The sequence below is a fragment of the Electrophorus electricus genome, chromosome 2 (genome assembly GCF_041902795.1).
Source record: "Electrophorus electricus isolate QZ-2024a chromosome 2, ASM4190279v1, whole genome shotgun sequence".
Lineage (NCBI taxonomy): Eukaryota > Metazoa > Chordata > Actinopteri > Gymnotiformes > Gymnotidae > Electrophorus > Electrophorus electricus.
This window is the reverse complement of record NC_137498.1, coordinates 18,782,565-18,792,013: the sequence shown is the minus strand read 5'-3', so window position 1 is coordinate 18,792,013 and position 9,449 is coordinate 18,782,565.

Sequence of the window (9,449 nt, the reverse complement as noted above, 5' to 3'; positions counted from 1 at the left end):
AACCCTGCATAAAAGGGTTTTTAGCGTCTGCTTTCACAACTATGTATGTGTATTATAACCCCCCTTCCTGTGCAAAGTGCTGTAAACGTCAATACCCAGCCAAGCACAATCAGTATCCAGCGAAGAAGCAGAAAAAAAAGCTTCCTATCGTGTCCCAATGTGAGTAGAAATGTCTTGGTGTGGAATGGAGTTGGAAGAGGGGGGTGGTTGTGGCAACAATACTTGCTTGCTGCTATACATTTGATGAAAATATCAAGAGTATGATGTGTCACTAAAGCATGCTTTAGTACAGGATACATTCAAATGCGCACTCATCAGAGGTCTTAAGCTGCTCAGTAGGCTTTTAGGGTGTTTTGGGGTTTTTTGCTATCCTTAATGCGCCATTGCAAGTCAGTTTTGGTTGAAACTCATCATGAAATCCTTAAACCTTAAATCCCTCAAATAATCCTAAATTAGCCCCTTTAGGGTGGTTGCGATCCTCTGCTGATTAAAAGGCCAGGCTTTGATAGGCTACTTTGTTCTCTCTTTCTTCATGCGTCTAATGCGCGTGCTCTGGTTGATACGTGCCGAGCATGTACAACGGCGTAACGCCGCACTGGATCCCTCTGGGAGCATGCTAGGCTGAGCCGCGTGCTCTTACACCGAGGAGAATGGGGGCAGTGCAGCATCTGTTTGTCCATCTATCCACAAACGCATGCCACACATGTGCCCTCTTCAGGAAGCTCTGGACCTTGGTGCAGTGCATGACCTCGGTACCATCCTGAAGCTCTCTACTTTCTTCCTCATCAGCTTCCTTGTGTTCTCTTTCTCCCTGTCTTGCCTCCTGCCTGTTGATGTATAGTAAGTGATCCCTACAGCAACCGCGCCCCGCCCCCTTACGGCAAGATGCCTTTCCTGATAACTTTTAGAAATACAATTTGGTCTCACCAGTGCATTCTTCTGTGTTTATCTTCATCTGACCTGTCTGCCCCAGCACGCGCACACACACACGTGCCTGGAAGTCCCTCGTAAAGCAAGTGACTGTTACGTGACCCCTGTGACGATAGCAGGCTGGCATGCCAAGGCGATAGCGTCCTTGCAGCCGAGCGCGCTCCTCAGCACGCAGCGGTTACTGCTGCCCTTGCCCACCTTCTCACAGCGCTGAGGCCGGTTCCCCAGAGCGCCTGCTGATAGTCATCGCCCCACATATTGTCTGAGCCCCCGCAAGCGCGCCTGCCCCTCTCTGCCATCTCTGCATTTCTCATATCCTGTCGCTAGCTGCTCCGGGGAGGAACCGGCAACAACAACCAAAAAAAAAAGCTGCAGCTCTATTCCCAGAGCGGGGGAGGGGGGTCTCTTAGGTGTGTAGATAACAGCCAGAGATGCTGTTTCATGTTAGTGAAAGCACAGATTCGAGAGTTCGAGTGACAGATTGTTGGTTTTGCTAGTAATGTCCCTTTGTAATAATACTTGTTTGGCTACAATACTTTATTGGTTTGCCATCAGCGTCTACAAAAGTTCCTGGTATTATTACCCTTCATAGTGGTGCAATGTTTTTATTTGTCAGTTCAGAAATAAAAACTGCATCTTTCATCTGCATCACTGACTACTACATCTGACAGTGGAGATTTTTTAAATATAATGGAGTATTTTCATATGCAATGTTCTATATGGGTTAGCAGAAAAGGAAGTTGACTGAAGGTTTTGTGCAGCACTAGATGACGCAGAGTCTGCCAGTAGCCTGTAAAATGTGATCTGACAGTAAAGGTATTCATTTTTCTACAGCATGTTAGATTTAAAATGGTATGATGACTTTAAGATTAAAGTGCAGTGTGAGCTATCATTTAAGTATTGTGCATAAGCCTCGAACCTTCCAAGCAAAGTATGTATAAACAAGCAGTCCCATAATAATGTTCCAAGTTTGTTTTGGGGATGTTCTTTTATTTTACTACTTTGCCTGCTTTTTGTTCTATTATTATTTCTTTATATATATATATATATGTCCATCTTAATTACGTTGACAGTGGGGCTCATTTCTGCACAGTCACAGTAATTGTTCCATCTATAGGTCTAATGTATTTGAAGGCATTACTAGGAGAAGTTTGACATCCAAATCAGTGTTCTGGGAAGAACTTTATGGAAAAACACACAAAAGGTAAATTGTACTGTATTGAGGTTTATTTGCATTGTAGATTTGCTTTTAGTATTAGTGTGTATTTATATAGTCTATTGGTCTTTACTTGCAAATAAAAACTCACTCCCCAGATTAATATCTTATGATCTCATGGGTGGCCTTTGAGTAGTACTTTTGTACAGTATTGTAAATCCCTACTTTTTATAACTAGAACCATAATAACTAGTATCAGAAAACAGCCCAATTGTATCGCTATCCAATTACTTATTGGCTTCAGAAAAGGGTTCCTTAGAGCAAGAATGGTGGCACTACTTGCTTGGTGCTACCTGCATGGCAAAAAACTAGAAAAGAAAAACTTTTTTTTAACCTTTATTAAAGCTGCATGCCAAAGTCCATCACTTAGGTGCATTGTATTTGTGTCGTTTTCATCTTGATCTACGATAGACATAAATGTTTCAGAGAGAGAAAAGCACTCTGAACAGAGTGCTATGCTCAAATCCAAGTGTCCTTTACGAAGGGGAGTTAGCGGAGTATTGCTCACCAAGATCAAAAACGGGACTGGTGTCATATTGGCAAGGGAGTTTAGACAGAATCAGCCTCAGGCACCCGTGATGAACTCGATGCTTGCGTAAGATCTTGCAGTGATCGCTAAAGGCAGTCCGTCAAAAACCTTCTATGCATCTTCCGTTTGAATGAAGTCACCGTTCTGAAACTTTAGTGCAGACTTGACACAACAGCAGGCCTTCAGCCACAATTTCCCTCCAGGCCATAGATCACTGTCAGGCTGCACAATAGCATCCCCTGAGACCCCATAATATGGATCTGGGCTTTATTCAGCCCAGGTACATGCCAGGCACTTTGGCTCGGATGGAACTGGCACTGGAGGTGCCCTCTGCGTGCTCAAATGCGGCTGCCCTTGGCATGTGGGGGCGAGGGATTTCAATTTAAAAGCAGATAACCTCTCCAGCGAAGGGTGCTAGCTTTTATTCGTGATTACACCTTGAAGGCGTTTTTGAGCTCAGGGCCTGTTTGCGGTTTTCATAATGCCCTGATCAAAGGCTCTTTTGTCAAGTTCAAGGTCATGAAGTGCCCATCAAAGAGCTCCTACCTTCTAAGTGAAACTACAGGTAAAATGTGGGTTGAAATATGTTTAAAAGTTTTTGCCAGTAGAAATAATATTTTCCTCCAGTGCTTTAAACCTCTTTTTAACCTGTTAATTGGCCTAGTAATCAGAAGGTTGCTGGTTCAAGCCCCACTATTGCAAAGTTACTCCTGTGGGCCCCTCAGGAAGGCCCTTAACCCTCGATTGCTTGACTTGTACTCTGTCATTATTGTTAGTCGCTTTGGATAAAAATGCTAAATACTATAAATGTAAATGATGTAAGTATTTCTTAATTACTATTGACATGCAGCTCATTACATATGGCGTCAGAACCAAAGGCACCTCCAGATAAATTTGAGTCGCATTCTAACTGATGTTTGATTGTAAGAAAAACTGCATGCCTTTTGGCACCGTGTTTAACCATGTCCCCTATGGCATGCTTGAGAAATTTATTATGGCACGAACCGTCTCACACCACCGTTGTTTACAGCACCAAGGTGTCATAACCTGGGAAATTTTACCAGAAATCAGGACCTGGTGGCTGATGGCACTGTGAAGTGTCAGGAGAAAAGAGAGCCACTCAGATAGGGTGGAGCCCATGTTGATCACTGCCTGGCAGAAACAGGAGCTCACTTAAGAGTCCCAAATCAGGGAACGCTACTTATGATTATGATCCCGTTTTCTCTGGAAGGCTTTTTTTCCTTAATAATAATGTGGAATACACCAACAATAATGTGTTTTTTCTTAACAATAATGCAGGGTACACCAGCCACACAGATGTCTTTTCTTTTATGGTGGGGCCTTCTAAGCACTGTGGTAACACTATGGAAGTTTCCAGAAGACAGCAGAGAAGGCTACTAACAGAAGACAACTGCCAATCAGCGCATGGCTAATGAATCACACGCTCTCTTTGCAGAATGGGAGGGCCGCTCTGGCTGATCAGAGCAGGCGTATAAGCTGTTGTCTTGATCACATAGTCACAGGGACTTTATGAGGTCCCCCCGCTTCTCCCTCTGCATGCAGTGCACACAGCCGATCAGACCTGCTCTCGCTGATTCCATTGAGGACCCGCCACTCTGGATGAGTAGGCGTGAGAGCGTGAGGGACAGTCACAGGGACAGGTGCAGTGGCAATGACCCCACGGGCGCTCCTCTCAGAGAGGGTCACTGAAGTCCATCATGAGTGCGACCTTGATGACGGGCAGCGTGGCCTGGCTGAGTTGTGGTACAGACACACTGAGAGCAGTATGTGCATTTTACGAGATGGAGACTGTTTTGATATGAAGGGATGATGCTTGTGGTGGTTTAGCGCTGATGGAATGATTGCCCTCTTTTAAGCAGTAAGGGGATTTAGGATGGGTGACAGAGCAGTACTGATATTGCCACTATAGACTATCAATCTGTCAATCAGATTGATCAATCAGTACCTGTGAGTTTTTTTATATGGTTATGCTTGGATTGATGTAGAAGGTTAAACTTTAGAAATAAATGATCATATAATTCCTTCTCACCCCCTTTCCTACAAAAAACAGTCATTTGACTGTTTAGGAATTTATTTCTTTATTTATTAACATTAACATAAATCTAATTATAAAGCAATTTTGCCAAATAATGTCTGAAAATGAAACTAGAGACTGCCAAATTATATTAGGACTATATTTGGTCAGCCTATAATTAATTTTCTTATATGTAATGGACTTATAAATATTATGTACTACAGTAGTCTGTGTAATTGGTTATGCATCAAGACTTCCCCTGATCTCCTGAAATCCAGCTTAATTACACCCATTATTTAACAGGTCCCACCTATGTAATATTACTGGGCTGCTTTACTGCTAATTATGCAAAACATTTTTCTGATTCTAATTATGCCAAAATATGCATATGGAAATTGTGTGTATGGAGGAGTGGCAGACAAATGACATCAAATGCCACTTGTTCATACATAAGAAAAGAAGGATATTTCTGAAACTGATGAGTTCAAAATCTTACTCTTTTTTTTTGTCCTGCTGGTTTTGTCCCGCTGTGCAGTTAAACTCGGCATTGTAGCTTTAACCTTCTATTTGAATACTTGAATTCCATATTTTCCACATTTACATTAGTCTGTATATATCATTATTATGCAGCCCAAGACAAACAAAAGACTTACACCTGTCACAGCTATGTTGATTATATTCCTTTAACCCACACCGTCTTTTTTTCCTTTTTTTTTTTTTTACTTTACTAGTAATCGCATAAATGTTTTTGAAGAAGCACACATTTATCATGAGTTAACCTACACACTGAGATTTAATAGCCCTCCTCTTGTTTCTTCTGGAACATTCACGTTCCAGTTTTCAGAGTTATGCTTTCACTGAATTATGGGACACTAATACTGCCTTTGTCCAACAGCTTTAATTGTTCTATCTGCTAGGAAATGATCTCATGAGTAGTAAAACTGAGGAAGAGGAAGAGTGTGCTTAGGTTCTGCAATGACCATGGTAGGTCATAGCAGGATCACATAAAAGTCAATTTGCACAACCCAGGTCATATCAATTAAATTCATAAACATATACATTCTATGGTGTGTATAATCAAAATGAATTCTAAAGTCTCCTCAGGATATCACAGTGTTTCTCCTTGAGGAATTGACAGATGAAGAGTTTTGATATGCGCTTGTTTTGTGGATGTGGGAGGGTGTGCTTGTCTTGCTTACTCCAAGTCCTGTACAACTTTTCACTTGCACTTCATTACTAAGTGAAATGGAAGCTTGGACAATTAGCAGACACACTGATTGGTTTACGTGTTCTTAATAATTGAGGGGACAATTCATTTGTGTACACAAGCAAATGACACTGCAGAGCAGCATGCATTTAGTATCAGGGGGCACAAAAAATCAAGTCTAGATCATTTTGGTTTCCAAACATCATCCAGTAAATGGCAACAACACCAGATATTGTTATTCATACAGTGTGCCAATGACTTTTAATGCAGATATCATTTGACAGTTGTCTTCTTCCTCCATTCCTAGAAAGCTAAGGCTTAACTAGCCAGGGTCAGGAGAAATCTTGGCACCCGATTAGAAGCTCAGTTGCTGTGTGTCACAAATCTGATGCTCCTTTTGGCAGTATCTGATCCAGTCATCTGTCTTCAGACCAAAATCCTATTACTTTACTTTATTAACACAAGTCAAATCTCCAAGATTTTGCTTGGCTAGAAAAAGCCACCAAACCCATTTATTACTGATCACCTGCCTGACCTCCTTTAGCTCAGAGCATGAAAAAAAATTACATTGTCCTCCTAAAGGCCAAAATTAATTTCCATGCTACTGCTGAAAGGATAACAACTAAAACGAATCAATAAGACTAGTATCACAATGAGCTTTGTTTTATTTGTGTGTTTGGTTGGTTTGTTTGTTTGTTTGTTAGTTTGTTTGTTTGGTCTGTCATGGTCTCCTTCTTATGCAATTTCTCTTCAAGTGTTCATCATGAAATATTTAAATGATAATTTGATTTTGCAAACCAGCTTACAAGGTGATTGATGGCTGTTTGTGGTGTGTTGTGGCCATGCGTTAATATATGTGGTAATATGAAGTGAAGTGTTTTTGAAAAGCTGAAAACAAGCTGTATTTAAAAAGCCCCTTATGTCTGCTACACTGTACATAGACTTTGGATGTGATCACACTTGTCAGTATGTTTGAAAACCATTTGTCCACAACAGGTGTGATTGGATTTTCAGAGTTTTCCTTTCCAAGGATCTAAACTTGTTCTCACTTCTAAGGCATTAGCTTGTATTCTTAATTCCATATATGCAAAACTAATTAAATAATTGCAGTAATTTTGTCAACTCAAAGAGACATGCATGTCTGCAGCATAAGGCATGGTACCCCAAGCAGTTCAGCATCTGTTATCAGTCCCTTTTTGGAAACGTTAAAGCTTTTTTCAGTTGAACTGCATTTTCAGCGTTTATAGCCCACCTTGCTGCTTATTCTCTTCTAAATCACATAACATTAGTGTAGCAGTTCAGGATCATGTCATTGAACTGGTGTCCTGCTATCTACATGTAGATCGCACAACTCAACTAAAACAACATCAGAAAAATATGGTGCAAGTCGGTACCTCTGTTATTCTGCTCATTCTATAATTGTTAAACATCTCTTCCTCTCTCTTTCTGGATGGTAATATAGGCATTATTCATCTTCCATAATTTTTACTTTGCTGGAAAATTAAGAATGGATTGTGCTCATTTGTCTTAATTTTTGTGTGCTTCTGAATGTTGACAGAATAACATAATATTATTCCCAGAAGCCATAGTAATGTCAAATATCACCGCTGTGTTGTGCAGTGAGAAAGAGATGGGGCAAAGATAGAGAAATTACAGCGAGGCGATGCACTCATCCATATCTCCCTGTCTCTCACTGTAAATGTCGCAGACACCTGGAGTCTTTGAGCTTCCTGAGATAACGTTTGATTTTAACATGAGAAAGAACACTAGGGAGAGCAATCAGACAGAAGCCTGCCCCGAGTAAAGCTTCTTGTTTAAGTTGTTTGTCATAAAAGTATGATGTCTTAAATTAATTTCTTAAAGAGCATTTGCAAAGAGGAAAACTTCAAGGACAATTTATCCCTCCCCACCCCCCTTAATTTCCTTTTTGTCAGACAACCATTTTTCCTTTTTCTTTGGAGGGAATATTTCTTGTCCTCCCACAGTTATTCACAACTGAAGCGTTTGGTTCATCAACTCAGACAAAAGCATATTTATTCAGATTTTGTTCGACCCTGTAGGTTGTCTAGTTAAAAGAGAACTCAGTCCATATTCCCATACCAGAAAAAGGTGCCTTTTGCCAATTACAAACAAGTTATGACATGAGAAGCATGTGCCAAGTAAATCAAATCCATCGTTACATTAATTAATCACCTCTACAATGAATTAATTACCACTGTCATCTCACACAGGGGAAGACTGATTCCAGAATGTCAGTAATAGCAAAGGACTGTAATACTGACAGTCACATGGTTCAGAGGTTTGTATGGATACATGAACTGAACATGGATGGCAGTCCAAGCTATATCACATTAAAAGTCCATTTTATTTTCATATCTTTTTCCTAAAATGTAAGCTGATTTTCTCAAGTTACAGCAACAATTACAACACTTACCCCTGACCCTGGATTTAATTGCTCAGTCAATGTTTATTTATAGTTGAGTTGTGGTATAATCTGTGCTGGGTCTTAAAAGCTTAATCAGTATTACATTTTAATGTTCAATCATTGCCATAACATGACATCATGCCGGAGTAATGACATGATGAACCTTTCAATCCTAATTACTAAGAACCTCATGATGTTTTCAGCAATGCTTGTGATTGAGTCACTCCAAGGTCTGTGTATTTTCTAAACCTTCTCTGGCCATCTACGTATGATGATCATGATGAGGGAGGAAGTAGGTGCTAGAGCCCATGCAGAGTTGTGAGTAGAGCACCCTGGCTAGGCTGCTCCTCCAGGCTCAGAAAGCCCCCTGCACCAGCAAGAAGAGGGAACTGAATCATGCTGAAGCACATGTCTGCTGATCCACATGTATGCTGTTGACCTTTGATTAAGATGCTGCTTTGAGTGATTCAGCAGCAGCGTTAACAAGAGCGGCTAGTGCTAGTGTTTGATCATGCCCCAGAAACACAATCAGGTCACTGAAGAGCATTTGTGGTATATTGCCAACCATACGGCACCCACTTTAGCTGTCACAGAGAAACAATGTTTTTGAATGTTAAAAAAACAACCAAATGCATGTTCTATGATTCATGTGTTTTTAGGACCTCATTATGGGGTATGATGAGAATATGCTAAAAGCAACATTCATTAGCTCTTAAATGAAGCTGACTTCAAAGGTGAATTTGATCAGTGGTGGGTAAAATAAGTGTTGAAATAAGAAAGTTCCTTCCTCATCTCCTGTTTCATTAGAGTCATCTTTGTCTCAGGCTTAAAATGACATTTTATAAATTACGTCTTCGCACATGTGTATGATTAGACTTTTCAATTTCACAGGCTTTGCACCAAATGGAAAGTTTCACTTATAATTTGTCACTAGCAGATTTTTTGAGCTATTAACTGCTCTTTGAATGAGACCGGTAAGTAGAGACTATCAGCTGATAATGTAAGGGTGTTCAGAGTGAATGAGATTCTGCTGGCCTCCGCTCTGTGTAATAATGTAGCACTGGGCTGCAATGTAGCACTGATCTTAAAGTCTCCATAAGATATTGG